Here is a 19025-nt window from a genome sequence, read left to right on the forward strand (position 1 = left end):
CTTCCTCCATCTTCTCAAAGTTACGTGCCATAATATCTATGTCGTCGGCGAAGCCAAATAGCTGGACGGGCTTATTAAAAATTGTACCACTCGTGTTAATCCCTGCTCTTCGTATTACCCCTTCCAATTTATTATTTATTTATTCAGACTAAGGCCGAAGTGGCCTGTGCGGTATATAAGAGTCTTCTCCATTCGGCTCGGTTCATGGCTACACGTCGCCAACCACGCAGTCTACGGAGGGTCCGCAAGTCATCTTCCACCTGATCGATCCACCTTGCCCGCTGCGCACCTCGCCTTCTTGTGCCTGTCGGATCGTTGTCGAGAACCATTTTCACCGGGTTACTGTCCGACATTCTGGCTACGTGCTCGGCCCATCGCAGTCGTCCGATTTTCGCAGTGTGAACGATGGATGGTTCTCCTAACAGTTGATGCAACTCGTGGTGCATTCGCCTCCTCCACGTACCGTCCGCCATCTGCACATCACCATAGATGGTATGCAGCACTTTCGTTTCGAAAACTCCAAGTGCGCGTTGGTCCTCCACGAGCATCGTCCAGGTCTCGTGTCCGTAGAGGACTACCGGTCTAATTAGCGTTTTGTAGATTGTCAGTTCGGAGCGTCTTGCGGAGTCCAAAGTACGTACGATTTCCAGCCATTATGCGTCTCCGAATTTCTCTGCTGGTGTCATTTTCGGCAGTCACCAGTGAGCCCAAGTACACAAATTCTTCTACCACCTCGATTTCGTCACCACCGATGCAAACTCGCGGTGGGTGGCTCACATTGTCTTCTCTTGAACCTCTTCCTATCATGTACTTCGTCTTCGACGTGTTGATGACTAGTCCGATCCGCTTAGCTTCCCTCTTCAGTCTGATGTAGGCTTCCTCCATCTTCTCTAAGTTACGTGCCATAATATCTATGTCGTCGGCGAAGCCAAATAGCTGGACGGACTTATTGAAAATTGTACCACTCGTGTTAATCCCTGCTCTTCGTATTACCCCTTCCAACGCGATGTTGAATAGCAGACACGAAAGACCATCACCTTGCCGTAACCCTCTGCGAGTTTCGAAGGGACTCGAGAATGCCCCTGAAACTCGAACTACGCACATCACCCGATCCATCGTCGCTTTGATCAACCGTGTCAGTTTATCCGGAAAACCGTGTTCGTGCATTAGCTGCCATAGCTGGTCCCGATCGATTGTATCATATGCGGCTTTGAAGTCGATAAATAGATGATGTGTGGGCACGTTGTATTCGCGGCATTTCTGCAGTACTTGGCGAATGGCGAATGGTCCGTGGTGGTCCCGCCTGGTACTGCCCCACGATCTCCCTAGCAGTTGGTGCTAGTCGACGACATAAAATTTGGGAGAGTACCTTGTAGGCGGCGTTCAGCAATGTGATTGCGCGGTAGTTGCTACAATCCAGCTTATCGCCTTTTTTTTGATGGGACACACGACACCTTCCATCCACTCCTGCGACAAAACTTCCTCCTCCCAAATCTTGGTAAAGACCCAGTGCAGCGCTCTAGCCAGTGCCTCACCACCGTGTTTAAACAGCTCTCCTGGTAGTTGGTCAACCCCAGGGGCTTTGTTGTTCTTCACCCGGCCAATCTCCTCCTGGATTTCCTGGAGATCCGGAGCCGGTAGAATTATGTCCTGCGTGCGTTCTCCCAGGTCCATCACTATACCGCCATCTTCGTCTGCCACATCGCCATTCAGGTGTTCTTCGTAGTGTTGCCGCCACCTTTGGATCACCTCACGCTCGTTCGTAAGAAGGTTCCCGTTTATGTCCTTACACATATCAGGCTGTGGCACGTGGCCCTTACGTGAACGGTTTAACTTCTCATAGAACTTTCGTGTGTTATTAGCGCGGTACAGTTGCTCCGTCTCTTCACGGTCTCGCTTTTCCTGCTGGCGCTTTTTCCTCCGGAAAATCGAGTTTTGTCTGTTCCGCGCCTGTTTATATCGTGCCTCGTTCGCCCTCGTGCGGTGTTGCAGCAATCTCGCCCATGCTGCATTCTTCTCTTCCACTAACTGCTCACATTCGCCGTCATACCAGTCGTTTATCGGATCCGGGGCCACCGTGCCAAGTGCAGCGGTTGCGGTGCTACCAATGGCGGATTGAATATCTCTCCAGCCATCTTCAAGAGACGCTGCGCCTAGCTGCTCTTCCGTTGGGAGTGCCACTTCCAGCTGCTGCGCGTATTCTTGGGCTAGTCTACCGTCTTGTAGCCGCCCAATGTTAAGCCGCGGCGTCCGACTACGACGCGTGTTGTACACCGTCGAGAGTTTTGAGCGCAGGCATACTGCAACGAGGTAGTGGTCGGATTCAATATTCGCACTGCGGTAAGTGCGGACGTTCGTGATGTCGGAGAAGAATTTACCGTCGATTAGAACGTGGTCGATTTGGTTTTCCGTTTCTTGGTTAGGTGATCTCCATGTGGCCTTGTGGATATTTTTGCGGGGAAAGAAGGTGCTTCGGACTACCATTCCGCGGGAGGCTGCGAAGTTTATGCATCGTTGACCGTTGTCATTCGATACGGTGTGCAGACTATCCGGTCCGATGACCGGTCTATACATTTCCTCCCCTCCTACCTGTGCGTTCATGCCACCGATGACGATTTTGACGTCCCGCAGTGGGCATCCATCGTATATCTGCTCCAGCTGTGCGCTTCTTTCTCGCCGTCGGGTCTCCCTTCGTGTGGGCAGTGCACGTTGATGATTCTATAGTTGAAGAAACGGCCTTTAATCCTCAGCTTGCACATCCTTGCGTTGATTGGCTGCCACCCAATCACGCGTTGGCGCATCTTACCCAGCACTATGAAGCCGGTTCCCAGCTCGTTGGTGGTGCCACAGCTTTGGTAGAAGGTAGCCGCTCGATGCCCGCTTTTCCACACTTTCTGTCCTGTCCAGCAAATCTCCTGCAGCGCCACGACGTCGAAGTTGCGGTGATGTAATTCATCGTAGATCATCCTGTCGCAACCTGCGAAACCTAGCGACTTGCAATTCCATGTTCCAAGCTTCCAATCGTGATCCTGTATTCGTCGCCTAGGTCTTTGCCGATTATATCGAGTCGCATTATCTCTTATATTGTTCATAATGATTGGTTTTCCAGGCGGCTTATTGGGCCTGCGCAAACCTCCTGTCTCGTCGGAGGGCCGTCGTGTCAGGACTGTTTAGCGTCCCACCTAACACCAGGACTTGGGCTTGTGCGCTTTGAGCGGCACTTTGGTGGGGCCTACTTGCGGATACATGCAGCTTTTTATAGAGGTTTAACAGGGCCCACTGTCAAACCCCACCACATCCTAGGCAAGCCCCACAACTCGCAGATGGCCTGGGGAGGGATCGTCAAGCCCTTGGACATAGTCCCTGCTTACCCCTTCCAAAGCAATGTTGAATAGTAGACACGAAAGACCATCACCTTGCCGTAACCCTCTGCGGGTTTCGAAGAGACTCGAGAATGCCCCTGAAACTCGAACTACGCACATCACCCGATCCATCGTCGCTTTGATCAACCGTGTCAGTTTAACCGGAAATCCGTGTTCGTGCATTAGCTGCCATAGCTGGTCCCGATCGATTGTATCATATGCGTTGAACAAGTATAGCGTGCGTATTATCGAGATATAACGCAATATTTCTCGGGTACTTATTCAAAAAGACGTTTGTGATTTTGTAAACAAAGATTCAAACGTCGGTTTGTCCAATCTGATGGCACTCCCACGCAATGCAACACCACCACCAGGTAGCCGAAGGCTTCCATTTCCTGTCTGTGGTGATTGTTTGCGTGGGAGTGCTATCAGATTGAACAAATCGACGTTTGAATCTTTGTTTACAAAATCACATACGTCCTTTTGAATAAGTACCCGAGATTTATATATTTTTATTTATATGCAATATTTTGCAATATAACCAATAGCAAAATATTTGCAAAAAGGAAAATATCAAAATCAGTTTTTATTTATATGCTGAAGTTCCAAATGATAAATGAATAACAAAATTTGTTATAATTTGTTTGTTGTTCTGCTCTTCCCTACAATGACGTATGAATAAATTTATTTTGATCTTGCGATGCTATTTTCAGGTCCCTTTTACACGAGGTTTTCTCGCAGTGCAAAGGTTTAAGAAAGAATCACGCGAAGCATCTAAAACACAAAATTATCAAAGAAACAATTTATTCTTCTATTTAAAGCTTTCATAAAATGAATCAACGGTAATTCAATAACTAATTTTTTTTTTCTTTATATAATTGGAAAAAAAATCAGTTCGCCTTTATCAATTATTATTTTTTACATTACAAATGGTTCTAAACTTTAATAAATGAAGCATCCTTACGCTCCAATACATATCAATACGGATGTCAGAATTGTTTATATTTTTCGCTGCGATAAGACGGCATCATTCAATTCCAGAGGTTCAAAATGTAGCAAACTAACTCAAAATTATTGAACAACGTCACATCAATGTAAGTTTTCGTGATTTCCTTGTGAATAAAGAAGAAAACCTCAACATGAAAAAAGATTATCGCGTGTATTTCCATACCGCAAATGGGTTTCGTGCTTCCAGCATGTGACACGCCAAAGCTGCTTGGCTACGAGATAATCAAAGTTGTTTCTTGCAGCACAGTGGTACAGAGGCGATATTGCGGAATGTATGAACTCTTTCTCTCTTTCTATAAACCGACGGTCGTCCGACGGTCAAATTTATATAGCTTTGCATCATGCAGTTAGCTATGCAATGAATGACGTTGTGGAAAGTAAGTTGGATCGCTTACGCGAGTACATTTTTCTATAATCGTTTACTCCGTGACGGCGGGCAATATGCCGTGATCTAACATGAGGGGTAAAATTTGTTGTCCACTTTGTCATAGTGAATTTAAACACGATAATAAATATCAATTTTCCAATTAGGAAGGAATCTTGATAGCGTTTATAATAGTGCCCGGCCATTGTGAAGCTTGAAAGGGAGTTACTATTTGTTGTTAAAACCTCAATTCGACATCCAGTTCTTATATGTGATAATACAAATAATTCGGACAAAGGAAATGAGGCGCATGAAGAGATAAAGACTTCAGATGTACAAAAAGCAGACAAATAAATTTTCGGTTTGGAAAATGTCTCGACTTCCCTGGGAATAAAAGTATCATCATCGTGTTAGGCCGATGACACACTCACGCGTTTGCGTGCGCGAACGCGTTCAGGACAAAAGGAAGTGCTGAATGAACACTATGTAGCGAGGCGGCAATGTCCCAGTGGGGAATGTTATGCCAATAATAATAAGAAGAAGAATTTTGTAATCCTCAGAATGAAATGAGGATTACACAATTTGTTACAATAAAATTTCTTTTTGGCAAATCTTCCTGCTTCGTTTCGTACCTATTACTGAGCTGAGCATTTTTCGATGAAAAACTAACACGGGAAATTAAAAGCATACCTGGAGCGTCTCATTTTCCCGTCAGCATGTTGACATCCACGGGAAACTACGACATCGGATCCATTATATTCATCGACAAACATCGTAAATTCCGACGATGCACATTCGTTGTTGCTCAGCTTGCTGGCTGGAGAAGCACTCATCGAGTGGGACACGTTCCAAGTTGTATACGGAACTAAACCGACTGGGATAGCGAAAAATCAACGCTCATACTTATAGGTGCTGTGCTGAAATTCACGTGAATTCGGAATGATGAGGAAACGGAAAAATGGCGCACACTGGGTGTAGTATATTCGAAGCATCTCCGTTTGGCGTCTCTTGGGGCTTGGGGCACCGAGAACTCGCTACATCTGATACATTATATGGTGGGCAATCCGCAGCCCATGGCGCGGCATAAATTGCATCATTGGTAAGAATCTATCGTACGGCTGCCAGACAGTTCTCCTCCACTATGCTTGAATTTATGGATTGTAAGCTGAAATGAGGTTGTCGTATAGAACCACTTTTAGAATATTGAATAGAAAGGTCACGTATTTCACGGATATCGAAGTTAGCGGGCAAATTGAGATTATTGCAGAATCCATTCCTAATAGTTATTAGCAGTATTCTTTACCATTCAGTAAAATTTCATTTGCACAAAATTCCCGATGAACATTATTACGTCGCGTCGTAATATTGTTTACACTCCAGGGAATAATTATAACACCATCGCTGATTTTCATACAAAATGGTCATGTTTGTGGATCAAAATCTCGATTTCTAACGATTAGATTGAGTACATATTTTGCAACCCAGCCTAAAATGGTCTAAATTTTCAATTAATGATTGTTATTTGTATGTAAAACGTATGTAAAACGTAAACGTATGTATGTATGTAAAACAATTACTGTACGTTCGGTTCATGAATATTTTGATGAACTGTCAAAAATTACCGTACTGTTCGGTAATTTCTGAATCGCAGGTTCGTAGGTTACGAATCACGCCGGTATTTTTTTCTTGTTTTCAACGTTTATAATCACTGTTTTCGGAATGCAATTTGTATGAGGAAACAATACCAAATGTTTTTATTTTATTTTTCATGTTCGAAAATTTTTATTGATATTACAATTACAGTATATAAAAAATAGCAAAAGCATTGAGGCAGCAGCGCAAAACTTTCGTCCATTTTATACCCAGAATAGGATCAAACAATAGAAAAAATGTTTTTCCGATGGAACTGGGGTAGCATTGAAAGAATAACGCCGGGAATATATTAAGGATCTCGCAATACTAGACGCAATCCATTAAGCTCGTTTAAAACGACCACGAATGATGAGTACCGGCTGCGGGTGATTTTGGGAAATCGTCTTCAATCTGTTCACAGGAATACGGAAAAAAACGTACTTCAAATATTTATTCAATATGATTAATGTCAATTTACTTACTTCGCAATTATTTTCAAATCCACTTCTGGCGGTCAAGGCCACGAGACAACACTTTTTCACTGCCGATCACAAGAACTACACTTTGTTACATTAGCACTGTTAGTCAAGATTTTTTTTTCTGAGTGTGCAAACTTTAGTGTAATCAAATGCTGCAGGGCACAGTTCGCTTGAAAATAAAAACAAACGAATAATTGTTTTGAAACCACGAGCCGAGCAGAGCTGTCAACTCAACTCAACATGATAAGAAAATTATTTTGAGCTTTTTAGTGGAATGTTTTCACCTGTCATAAGACGAGTTTGAACAATCCCATTGAATTCCACCACTTAATTGTATCCTGACAGATACGTATTTCGACCTCAACAGTAAGGCCGTCTTCAGTGTCTTGTACTTGACTCGACTTGAAGAAAATGATCGCAGCTTACACGCAGAAAATGATCGCAGTCGATCGACTGAGGAAATTCGGCATCGATTTAGTATTCTCCAGCAGAAGCAATCAACTGAAGACACTGTTGGGCTCCACAAAGGATAGAGTAGAAATGTTAAATAAGGCCGGGGTTTATCAAATTAATTGTTCACAGTGTGATAAAGTATATGTAGGTCAAACAAAAAGATCGTTAGATGTAAGGTTCAAAGAACATATTGCAGAAGTAAGTAAGGCTAAGAGGGAAACTGATAAGGGATTAAATTATGAGTTTAGGTCTAAGGTAGCTGAACATGTATATCAGGAAAATCATTCAATTACGACATCAAACATTAAAATTTTAAGAAATGTCTCTTCTCCGTGGAAACTTGATGTTGCTGAGAGCTTGGAAATCTACCGACAGGTACAAACGCGGTTGTTGAATAAAGATCAAGGAAATGGTAGCTCCTGGCTCTTCAAGTTTATACCTAAGCATTAAGCGCATCAAGCGAGTAGAAATAAGCACCGTAGTAAGATAAGTACCTAGATAAATTATTATACCTACGCATAGTATAAATAGTGTAAGCTGCGATCATTTTCTTCAAGTCGAGTCAAGTACAAGACACTGAAGACGGCCTTACTGTTGAGGTCGAAATACGTATCTGTCAGGATACAATTAAGTGGTGGAATTCAATGGGATTGTTCAAACTCGTCTTATGACAGGTCAACTCAACAACAAAGCTCAAAAAGAACGATGAAACGTTGACATATACACACTTAATTTTTTTTACCGGGATCTCAGCAAAATGTTGAACTTTTACCGAGAATCGCACAGCCGTGCCCCAGCAAACATGTTTTTTGCCGAGATTTCTGTCAAAATTGCTGATAATCAGTAAATAATTTGCCGAAAATCAGCTAATAAACGCTGTTTTTGCCGGAATATCAGTTATTTATTTTACTGGCGCACGGCTGTGCGGATTTTTGCCGAGCTGCAGAAATAAAAACTGAGTGTGTACATCGTGCAAAAGGTGCTACTCCTCGATCGTCGGTCCATCGTGTGCATGTGGTGTTGAATCGCACAGAAATAGAAGTGGTTGCTTCATTCCGCAATTCAAGAGTGCCGGAAATTTCCATATCGGCCTTGATTTCCTGAAAAAAAAACTCCGGATAAGTACGGTCAGTCTCCTGGCGAAGTACACACGAAGTGCAACGAAATTTGAAGGTTAGTTCAGTCCAGCAAGAAAATGCGCAAATTAACCAGATTGCAATCTCTAACAGGAAAATACCCGGCACAGGAATAGAGAAGAGGGCAAGATACTTCGTTGAACACGAATGGTTCGATAGCACGAGCAAAACGACAGCGAGATATTCAGGTTAGTTGTTTGACCTTAGCAATGAAAACGCTTAACACGACCCAACACACCGATCACGCAGATCACGCCGTCGCTCGGAGGTGCCTGGAACCGGCCGAAAACAAAAGACAAACGAATACGTTGCCTGGAGAGTAGCACACCACAATCACCGACGAGAGGGTAAGGGGTAGAAAAACCTTAACCGCGAGCCAACTACCTGCGCATCGCATAACTACTGGAAGTCCATCATATCGCTCCTGGAGCAAAAGGAGAGCCTTCTAAACGAAGTAAGCTCATTTGTACGTTCAATACAGTGGCGGAGAAATAACTCTGGCGATGTCAGGGCTCTTTTACATAATTACAGATTCAGGCCACACTGGCACAGGACGAAGATCGCTCGGTGAATGCACTGCTCTGAGAAGATTGGGAAGAATCACTTCGTGAAAAGATTCCGACCACAAGCAGCTCTCGGCTCTCGAAATAGGAGCAACGGCAAAGACTCCGTATTGGCGACGAGGACTGTCTAGCTTTGCTTCCGCCCGCAGCGAGAAGGGGAGAGAGCGGAATCAATCGTCCGGACAGTGAGGAACGAAGTGGGCGACGATGGGATTAAGCGCTTTCGACGTCTGGCGAGTGATACGTTCGAGCATGCGTGGACCAGAGCAGTAACCGTGAGTACTCACGGGAAGCAAGCCGAAGGCAGTGAAGAAGAGAAGATGTGTTAAAGTACAGATAGGTGAAGAGTAGGGTAGAGAGGGATAATAGGAGAAGAAAATATGTGAGAAGCGGGAAATAAAGTATGCCCACCAGAATCATGTTTTATGGCGTTTATTGTTGCTAGCCGGACCGACTAATCCCCTTGTTTCCACGGAGAGGTCGTTTCACAACAACTTTTTTATTTATTCAGAACTTGGCGGACAGTTTGACAGTTGATTTCAGTTTACCGTATTTCGGTAATTCAGCCGTCATTTTACATTTTGTACGGTAATGTGCTTACCGTATTCAGTAATTGTTTATTTTTACCGTACGAATTGTATTTTTTCTACCGAATACGTTAAATTATTTTAAGCTTCACGGATCGTTCGGTAAAGTTTTACAAAATTACGGTAAAACTAATCATCTTTACCGAAAAATCGGTGATATTTTATGTTTACCGAAGTTTTTCGTCAATTTTTTTACCGAACAGCAAAATCGATTCTAAGTGTGTATATTTCTTAGAGAGTCTGTGCGGAAATCGCGTATGTTTAATTATTTTTGGCTGTTATACATCGGAAATCAGATAATAGGATCAAGTCTCCCCAGTTTTCCTTATGTATCTTGTGTGGCAAGTACAATGGATACACTATGCCAGGGTGTCGAGAAAGTTTCCAACCTGAAAACATCCTAGACTTACTTACTTATGGATCCTGTACACCTCCGGTGGTGCAAAGGGCCGACTTGAAAGATCTCCATCCTGAGCGTTGCCCGGCTATCGCTTTAACCTGTTGCCAGGTAAGATTTCGGTCGACTTCTTTTATTTCTTTATTGAGGCTTCTGGGTCTGCCTCTGCCGCAATGTCCCGCTGGGTTCCAGTCTAATGCACAGATTTCGTTTCCGCCCCTACGTGAATTGTGGCCGACCCAGACCCACTTCCGATCCCGAATTTCTGTTGCTATCGGCCTCTGGTGACAACGACGATGGAGCTCGTCGTTTGAAATCCAGTTGTGAGGCCACCAGGCTCGAATTATATACCGCAAGCATCTGTTAATGAACACCTGCACTGCCCCTATTCGCATAAGCGTCCCATGTCAGTTTTCTTCAACTTGAGAAACATGCCGTTTAATTTTTCAAACTCGTTCTACATGGAGAAATTAAAAAAAAATCTAATAAATCGATAAAATCAGCAATCTATCTGAAAATTTGGCATAATATGCTTTGTCTGTATACATTGCTATGGAACTATTAAATGGACCATAATTACATTGATGTTTTGTGTGAGAGTGTATCAAAATCTGGAATGTGACTGTTATGCGAATAAATAGCAAGATGGGACAACACAAGTGGGTTTTGATTTTCAAATTTCTAGAACAAAGCCTATTATTTTATTAGTTTTTCTTAAAGATGAGTTCATTTTAAGCTTATTTCTGAAAGAAAATCAAAATCGTCAAAAATCGACATGGGACTCTTATGCGAATCGCGGCAGTGCAGCCGTTGAGTGTTCTCCACTGATACACACCATGTTTCGCTAGCATATAACAGCATAGATTTCATGTTAGAGTTGAAAATTCGTATACTAGACCGAACCGAGAATCGAACTCGTCATCTCCGGATTGGTAATCCAACGCCTTTGCTTGCAAGGCTACTGGAGACCCACATAAAAGTGGTGGCATTATAATTGTTTCCGAGTCGTTTCATTTTTAGTGACATGCATACAAATGAAAATCTTGAATAGAAAATTAAGGCCATTTTGTGCCGGGATGCAAATTGTGTCCTAAATATCATCCCTATCGTTAGAGATGTTGTGGGTTGCAGATGGCGGACGGTACGTGGAGGAGGCGAATGAACCACGAGTTGCATCAGCTGTTGGGAGAACCATCCATCGTTCACACCGCGAAAATCGGAAGACTGCGGTGGGCCGGGCACGTAGCCATAATGTCGGACAGTAATCCGGTGAAAATGGTTCTCGACAACGATCCGATGGGAACAAGAAGGCGAGGTGCACAGCGGGCAAGGTGGATCGATCAGGTGGAGGACGACTTGCGGACCCTCCGCAGACTGCGTGGTTGGCGAAGTGCAGCCATGAACCGAGCTGAATGGAGAAGTCTTTTATGTGCAGCACAGGCCACTCCGGCCTTAGTCTGATGATAAATAAATAAAAATCGTTAGAGATGTTGATCCTCAACGACTAGGGAAACTGTTTGGCACTTCATCTCATAGCTTCCATGTTCATCCCATTAAAATAAAGCAATGAAAAGGAATTTGATTCGTTTCTTATTACTGTGATTTTTTTCAGCATTTTAGCAAAAATAACCTACGATATTGGTGCTCTATTTCTTTGTTTGCTATGAGATGAATATATGTTTAGTGAGATGGAAATCGGAATAGTTCGTCTATTTGGTACGAAAATCAGCTATGGTGTTATAATTATTCCAGGGGTGTATTATTGTGCTGCTCCAATCCACTTGATATATGATCGACTGCGAATCAGAAATAATGTAGATTTATTCAATCGCAATATAAACGTATTGGCTTAAAGAATCGCTATTATTACTTAAAATTATGTTTTTCTTCACGCTTGATATTTTTGCAGGCATATCAGTAACATTTGAAACTTCCACCAAGATTCACCCAGCCGAGCTGACATCAAAGATAATTTTGTTGAATTTACAGTCGGAGTTACGTTTCGTTACTGAAATTTAGCATATAATTTGCTGAAAATCAGCTAACGACTGTATTTCTTATTTTACTGAGTAAACGGCTGTGCAGATTTTGCCAAGCAGCAGAAATAAAACTGGGTGGTATAAATATGAGTAAAAGGATAACAATGGAAATTATCTGAAAATAATGTTTTGCCTTTCTCGTACAACAAAGTTGTACCAGAAGGCTATAATTTCACACTAAAAGCCAAATTTTGATAGAAGGCTCGGAGACCCATAGTGTTATATACCAATCGACTCAGCTCGAAAAACTGAGTAAATGTCCGTCTGTGTGTGTGTGTGTGTGTGTGTGTGTGTGTGTGTGTGGATGTGTGTAGCCCTGGGATTTTTTTTTGTTAAACACCTTTCATATAGAAATACTTGACCGATCGGAGTGCAACTAAGTAGTTTCATTCGACGGAGAAACTTTCCTAGTTGGACACTATTGTTTTTGTTTGTTAATAACTCATTCGGTTTGAATAATATTTCTATTTTTCTTTTAACAAATACGCTGTTTACATGCACACTTTAAGTCATTAATCAATTTAGCCGTGACGCAATCCATTACTCTCATAGTTGAGTAATTGTTAAGTAGCGTGATATAATCGCATCAAAGCTTTTAACCGCCAAAATGTAGGCAATTTACGTTGCATTTACCATACTAATTCGAATTCAACACATTGAATCGAGAAAGGCATAATCACCACTGGTGGATAAATTTGGGTTTTTAATAGAAAATTATGTTGAGCTTTTAGTGGAATGTCTTTATTTGTCATAAGACGAGTTTGTACAATTCCATTTAATTCCGCCACTTGATTGTACCTTTGACAGGTGCGTATATCGATCTCGACAGTAAGGCCGTCTTCAGTGTCTCGTACTTGACTCGACTGACTTGACTCGACGTTGAGGACTATTGAGGTTGAAATACGTGTCTGTCAAAGATTCAACTAAGTGGTGGAATTAAATGGAACATCTTACTTCACTTTTTCATAGTCACTACTCACTTCGCATGAAAGGAACAAATTTCAACTTTTAGGCCAAATAGCGTTCGTCAGTCGACTCTTTCGGCTAAATGGATTTTAGCCAAATAACAATAAACTAGTAGACTCATTGGAAATACACCCGATTCTTTTTTTACACGGTGGATGCGTTCCGTGTAAAAAAAGTTTTCAGTTCAAAATTTGAAAATCCGTGTAAAAAAAGTTTTATGCAAATTGGAGTAACTTTGCAAAAATTTTATAAAATCCGTGTAAAAACAGAATCGGGTGTACCTATATTGGGTCCCATAGTCCCTATATGCATAATGCAGCGTACACACCAGTCAAGCAGTTTGACGAACATTGACTCCGCCCCCAAGAAAACGCTTCGGTTGCTGCTTTGTTTGAATGTGTGTGAAGTTGTTCGAACAACCATTTGACATTTGGCGGCTCGGTTGGAAAAAAAAGAGTCAAGGTTCGCCGAACATGTTTGAGCATTTGTAGTGAAGTTGCACAAACCCCCATATATCAATCCAGTTCGAGACAGCAACACGTACGGACGTGTTTTTTTTGCTCGCGCATTTTTCCCAAGTGTTTTTTTTTTCGTTCTTTCGCTGTTTACGTTTTCGCTTGTCGCGTTGGCGTTATTTTCTCCCGGGCCCGTCATGGGAGACTCGGTGGCCGATTCGGTCGCTGGAAAAGTGCCTAAGCGCACTGCTCTTGGAGGCGCGGGTAACCCCTCCAAGCAGCTTTTGTAGAGCAACGTGTTCTCTCCGTTGCCACTTGATGACGCCGGCAATCCGCCGAAAAAGAGGAAGAAGCAGCAATCGCAGCTGCCGCAGGTGCAACCGGAGCGGAAGGAGAAGTGCCCGTGTTTGTCAAGGGCGATCCACCGGATTTGCGCCCAAAAATTCGCCAGCTGATCGCTAAAGGGCTGAAATGTACTTTTCGGCTCTGCAGCGATGGCGTGAAAGTAATGTCGGCAAATAAGGACCATCATCAATCCGTCGTGGAGTTCCTCGAGGTCCACAAGTATGAGCACTACACTCATGACCACGAAGCCGCTAACGGCTTTGCTGCGAGGACTCCACGACATGAAGGAAGAGGAGCTAAAAGATGAGCTCGAAATTTGCGGACTGAAACCGGTGGCCGTGCACAAGATCGCTCGTCAAGACAAGACGAGGAGATATCGCGACCAGCTTTACCTGCTCCATCTGGGATACGGCTCCACCACGTGGAAGGACCTGAAGCTGGTCGGAGTTAGAAATTACACCGCCGTTGACTGGGAGCGATGTCAGCCAGTGCACCGCGACGTCACGCAGTGCACTAACTGCTTCAACTTCGGGCACGGCACCAGAAATTGCCGCATGAAGCCGCGCTGCGACAAATGAGGCGAACTCCATCCGACCGGAGAGTGCGACAAGATATAGGTGGCTGATCCCAAATGTGCCAACTGCTGCGACAAACATCGGGTTACAACCAAGGACTGTCCAAAGCGGGCGGCGATTTTGGAAATCAGAAAGAAGGCCTCCACCAGGTCCCTGCCGAAAAAGAAGCGAGTTCCTGCTCTCAACGAGGTGAACTTTCCGACCATCCCGGCTCCTCAACGAGTGATACCAATTTTTCCACCTTTGCAGCCACACAAACGGCTGGCGGCCGCATCAGTTCAAGCTCCAACACCATACGCCCCATCCACCAGCGAATGGCCCCCGCTTCTTCCCCATGGATTCCGCCGTCAGGATAATGAATTCCTTCCGGCCGAGGGCGACCCACCGCTCTACACATGGGAGCAGCTAGTTCCGATTTTCACCCAACTGGCAAGGCGACTACTCGGTTGCAAAACTCGCTTTGACCAGATCTTCACCCTGGGCATGTTCGTCATTGAAAATGGCTGCTGTGGGTCTGGTCAATTGGAACGCTTGCCAACAAGAGCAAAATCATCGAGCTCAGCTATTTCCTTCAGGAAAGGGAGATTGACGCTGCTTTAATTACTGAAACCCACCTGAAGCCCGAATTAAGTGCAATTCCAGGTTTTAGGCTGGTGAGGTTCGATCGAACAAGCTCCAGAGGAGTAGGAGTGGGAATCGCCTTGCGAAACACCATCGCCTGCCGCGTGCTGCCGGACTTCAAGCCCAAGCTCATCGAAACCGTTGGAGTGGGAGTCGCCACTACTGGCCGAGTCGTCACCCTCATCGTGGCTTACTATCCCACACGAATCAAAGTCGGCTGTCGGCTGAGCTACGAAGGGATATAGTCAAGCTCACTCGGCGACAGTGGCAGTTCATCATCGCCGGAGACCTGAACGCAAAGCACCAATCGTGGGGAAACACCATCTCCAACCGGAACGGAGTCGTCTGGTCCAACGACGAACTAGAGGGCCAACACACCATCCTGATCCCTGACATCCCTAACCGGTTAACACAGTCCGGGGCCCATGCTATGCTCGACATCTACATCACGAACATCACATCACGATCACGTCTCCCAGCCGGTCGTCTTCCAAGAACTTAGCTCGGACCACTATCTGGTGGTGGCGGAAGTTGGAACTTCAGTAAATCGGCACGAGCTAACAAGGCGAAACTATCATCGAGTGAACTGGCAGTGCGTCGACAACTTCGTCGATTACGAGGTGCGTCCGGAGACGCCAGAAAGTATCGACCGCCAGCTGTGCGCCATCGAAGAGGCAATCTCGGTGGCCCGGGAGCAGCATGTCCCGAAGGCTCGGCAGGTAAGCAACTCCTTAAACATCGATACACTCACCAAAGATTTGATTCGATTGCGGAATGTCACTAGCAGTCAGTTCCAGCGTACAGGACTGCCTGAGCTTAAGGCACGCTGCAATCGAATCACAAACATTATCAAGGCCAGAATGGTGGATCTCAAAAATAACGACTTCTCGAATAAGATCCGCACTCTCCCAGATTATGCTAAGCCTTTCTGAAAAATGATCAAAATTCTAAAATCTAAGCCTCGGCCCATTCCACCTTTGATCCCACTAGACAATAATGGCTCCAAGGATCGCTTGATAACTCCTGCAGAGAAGGTCACTGAAATAGGTCATCACTTTGTCAGTTCACACAATTTTGGGCAGAACATCGAACATCGTAAGTCCACACGAAGCTGCCGTCAACGAACATGCTAACAACATCCATTTGATTCCCAATGATTTCTCGGAGGAGTTGAAGATCTCAGCTGGCGAATTGACGGCCTATATCAAATCATCGAAGAACATGAAGGCCCAGGCTTCGACAGCTTCTCGAGCTCAAACACATGAGTGCCCCGTTCTTTGAGCACCTCTCGCGGATCTTTAATCAGTGTCTCCGGCTCAGCTACTTCCCATCGTCCTGGAAGTCAGCAAAAGTCATCCCCATCCGGAAGCCTGGGAAGGATCCTTCATATTCCAAAAGTTAACGTCCCATCAGCCTTCTCTTAGGGTTATCCAAGCTATTGAAGAAAAAGCGCATCACTGCCAGCTACTCAAGTCTGCCGGTAATCTCAACATCTTGCTCGAGGAACAGTTTGGTTTCCGACGCGGTCGATCAACCGTTCACCAACAAGCGTTTAGGGTGCTAGTTCCAATCTAGGTTATCAATTTTTTATTGTAAATATTAGTGTACATAGTGGTTAGGTTATCAAATTTCACAAACAAATCGATGCCTCCAAAAGGCTAAACTGTAAAAAATATAAAATAAGTTTCATTATATAAAAATTAAATTTAAAAAAAAGAAATACTCATAACCTAAGATGAAGGGCCAGAAGGCTAAACACTTTCAATGTAAAAATAACTGTGAAAAACAAAAAGATTAAAATAAATGAATTTAAAGTTAAAAAAAAAAAAACATATATTTTTTATGGTTGGTGCTCAAGTTGGCGCTTCGGTCGTTCGTGTGTGATATTGTTGGTCGAATAAATTGATTGTTCGTGCCGCTGTTGGTAAAACTTGATTGATGTTTGAATAAACGAGAGGTGGAGTCAATGTTGGTCAAACTGCTTGATCGTGTGTACGTTCCATAATGCGCAACCGTGCATATGGTTATGAGCTAGTTTGTCCGTAGTTCAAATTACCATCAAATGAATTAACTCAAATTTTCTGAAGGACCAAAATAATATTTGAATTAGATTTTGTTTGTTTAAAAGTTTCTTTTACATGCAACGCTATGTTCTTTTCTTGTCTCTTTTCGTTCAAACATTCTTGGTTTTCCAGAAGGTGAGGTGAGATAATAATGATGCTAATAGTTTGTACAATATAAAACGATAATATAATATGCTGAATCATTACAAGCCATGAAAACAAGCCGATACTGTATACAAGTGCGAAAAAACAAAACCAGATATGCAGTCCCCACCGATGATGATAAAACGCATTGTTCTCGTTTATTTTGTGTGGGGGATCATATTTTTTTCGCACAGCTGTATAAAACAAGTTAAAATGCATCACCAGAACCAGTACACCACCCTCTCTACCCCTTTATTTTGTCTGTCAAATATAATAATCAAAAATTGCACTGTAGATAAATTTTTCAGCGCCAAGCGATTAATTGATTTATTTGGGAAATAAAATCATGCAAACAAATATGATGGAAATAATGGGATCTATCCCCATTAATTGCTGTTTCGAACTTTCGAACTTTTCGCAATACATTTAATGATGAGCATCATCACCGCTAGGTGGATCAATCTGTTTTTTTTTTTCGTAAAAATCGCACAAAAAATGTCACTCAAAAAGAAATATAGCTTGTCATAAGACGAGTTTAAACAATCCCATTGAATTCCACCACTTAATGGGATTGTTTAAACTCGTCTTATGACAGGTGAAAACATTCCACTAAAAAGCTCAAAATAATTTTCTTATAAGAAATATAGCACCAATCTCGTCATTGACCGATTGTTTCAAACCAATGGGATCAAACCATGGGATCAAAAAAAGTTATAATCAAAATTCTAATTTCAAAACCTGTATAGCAAATATTACTTTTTTGGTACTTATTATCTTCCGATTTGCTTACAACAAGGTGCGTTTGGCAGCGTATGAACAATAAGACCTATCCACCTAATAGTGTTATTTGAGACTTTTATTATGTTTCTCAACTATTTTGAACGAACGAGAAAGGCATCATCTCCGCAAGGTGGATTCATCTTATTTTAACTTTATCATATTTAATTTTAAAACAAACAGACGTAAGTATGGAAACTGTACCAATTTCCATCCCCCTGAACATATCAACAAGAAATAAAGCAATTAATTGCATATTATTCGGCAGCTCGGCCGTACGAAAACCATTTTTTTGTTAAACATCTTGGCTGTGCATATGCACAACACATGTTTTGAAATGGACAAATTGATATGAAATTTGTGAAAAAGAATCCACGTGTCTTGGAGGGACTCGAACCCTAAACCACATACTCTCTAGATAGGCGTGATAACCCCCACACAACAAGACCACTTAAAGATCACGTTTGCGGAAAAGCCATCAGAATCCGAGTACCAACCTCCACCGCGGTTAGTTCTTTTTTGCAAATTGAATATCTTTCGGATGCTTGATTTGTCCAATCTTCACATGTGCTTTACTGTTGTATATCCACAGTCAAGCGAGTGCACATTTTTTAACAACAACGGGCTGGGCGGATTTGTATAGAGTGCGAATTAATCACATTCTGCTGTGCCAAAGGCTTGCTTGGCTAAAGCATTTGATGAGTGTGATTGCTCTACACGTACGGTCGCGTGTACTCAGACGACTAATGATGGAATGTATCCGATGGAATATAACCTTTTCTCTATTCGATAAGGGAATTAGTCTTGGAGAAAATCGCCTGCATTCTACGAAATTCTTAAAACAATATTTGTTTACAAAATAAATTATACTCAAATCGGTCCCGAAATCAAATTCCTTTTCATTGCTTGGTTTTCGATTGGATAAACATAGGTGCTTGCATATAAAAGTTCAGGAGTAGTAAACCTTATCTTAATTCTATTTTTGAATTATTCAACATATCACAAACACCATGCCATAATCTTTAGCAATTATCAAGAGGTCTATTGTAACTGTAAACA

The 19025-nt window shown here is 43.0% G+C and overlaps 1 protein-coding gene and 1 long non-coding RNA gene across 2 annotated transcripts in view; both read left to right on the plus strand.

Moving 5' to 3' along the window:
- The window catches only part of LOC134212271 (UPF0047 protein YjbQ), a 103789-nt gene that overhangs the window by 66287 nt on the left and 18477 nt on the right, over positions 1-19025 (plus strand). The gene's annotated exons all lie outside the window — the stretch shown is intronic.
- LOC134212272 (uncharacterized) lies at positions 8269-9398 on the plus strand. Its single transcript, XR_009979234.1, has 4 exons — positions 8269-8471; positions 8528-8622; positions 8684-8888; positions 8945-9398. It is a non-coding gene; the product is annotated as an uncharacterized LOC134212272 (long non-coding RNA).

This window comes from Armigeres subalbatus, chromosome 2, assembly GCF_024139115.2.
Source record: "Armigeres subalbatus isolate Guangzhou_Male chromosome 2, GZ_Asu_2, whole genome shotgun sequence".
Taxonomy (NCBI): Eukaryota; Metazoa; Arthropoda; class Insecta; order Diptera; family Culicidae; genus Armigeres; species Armigeres subalbatus.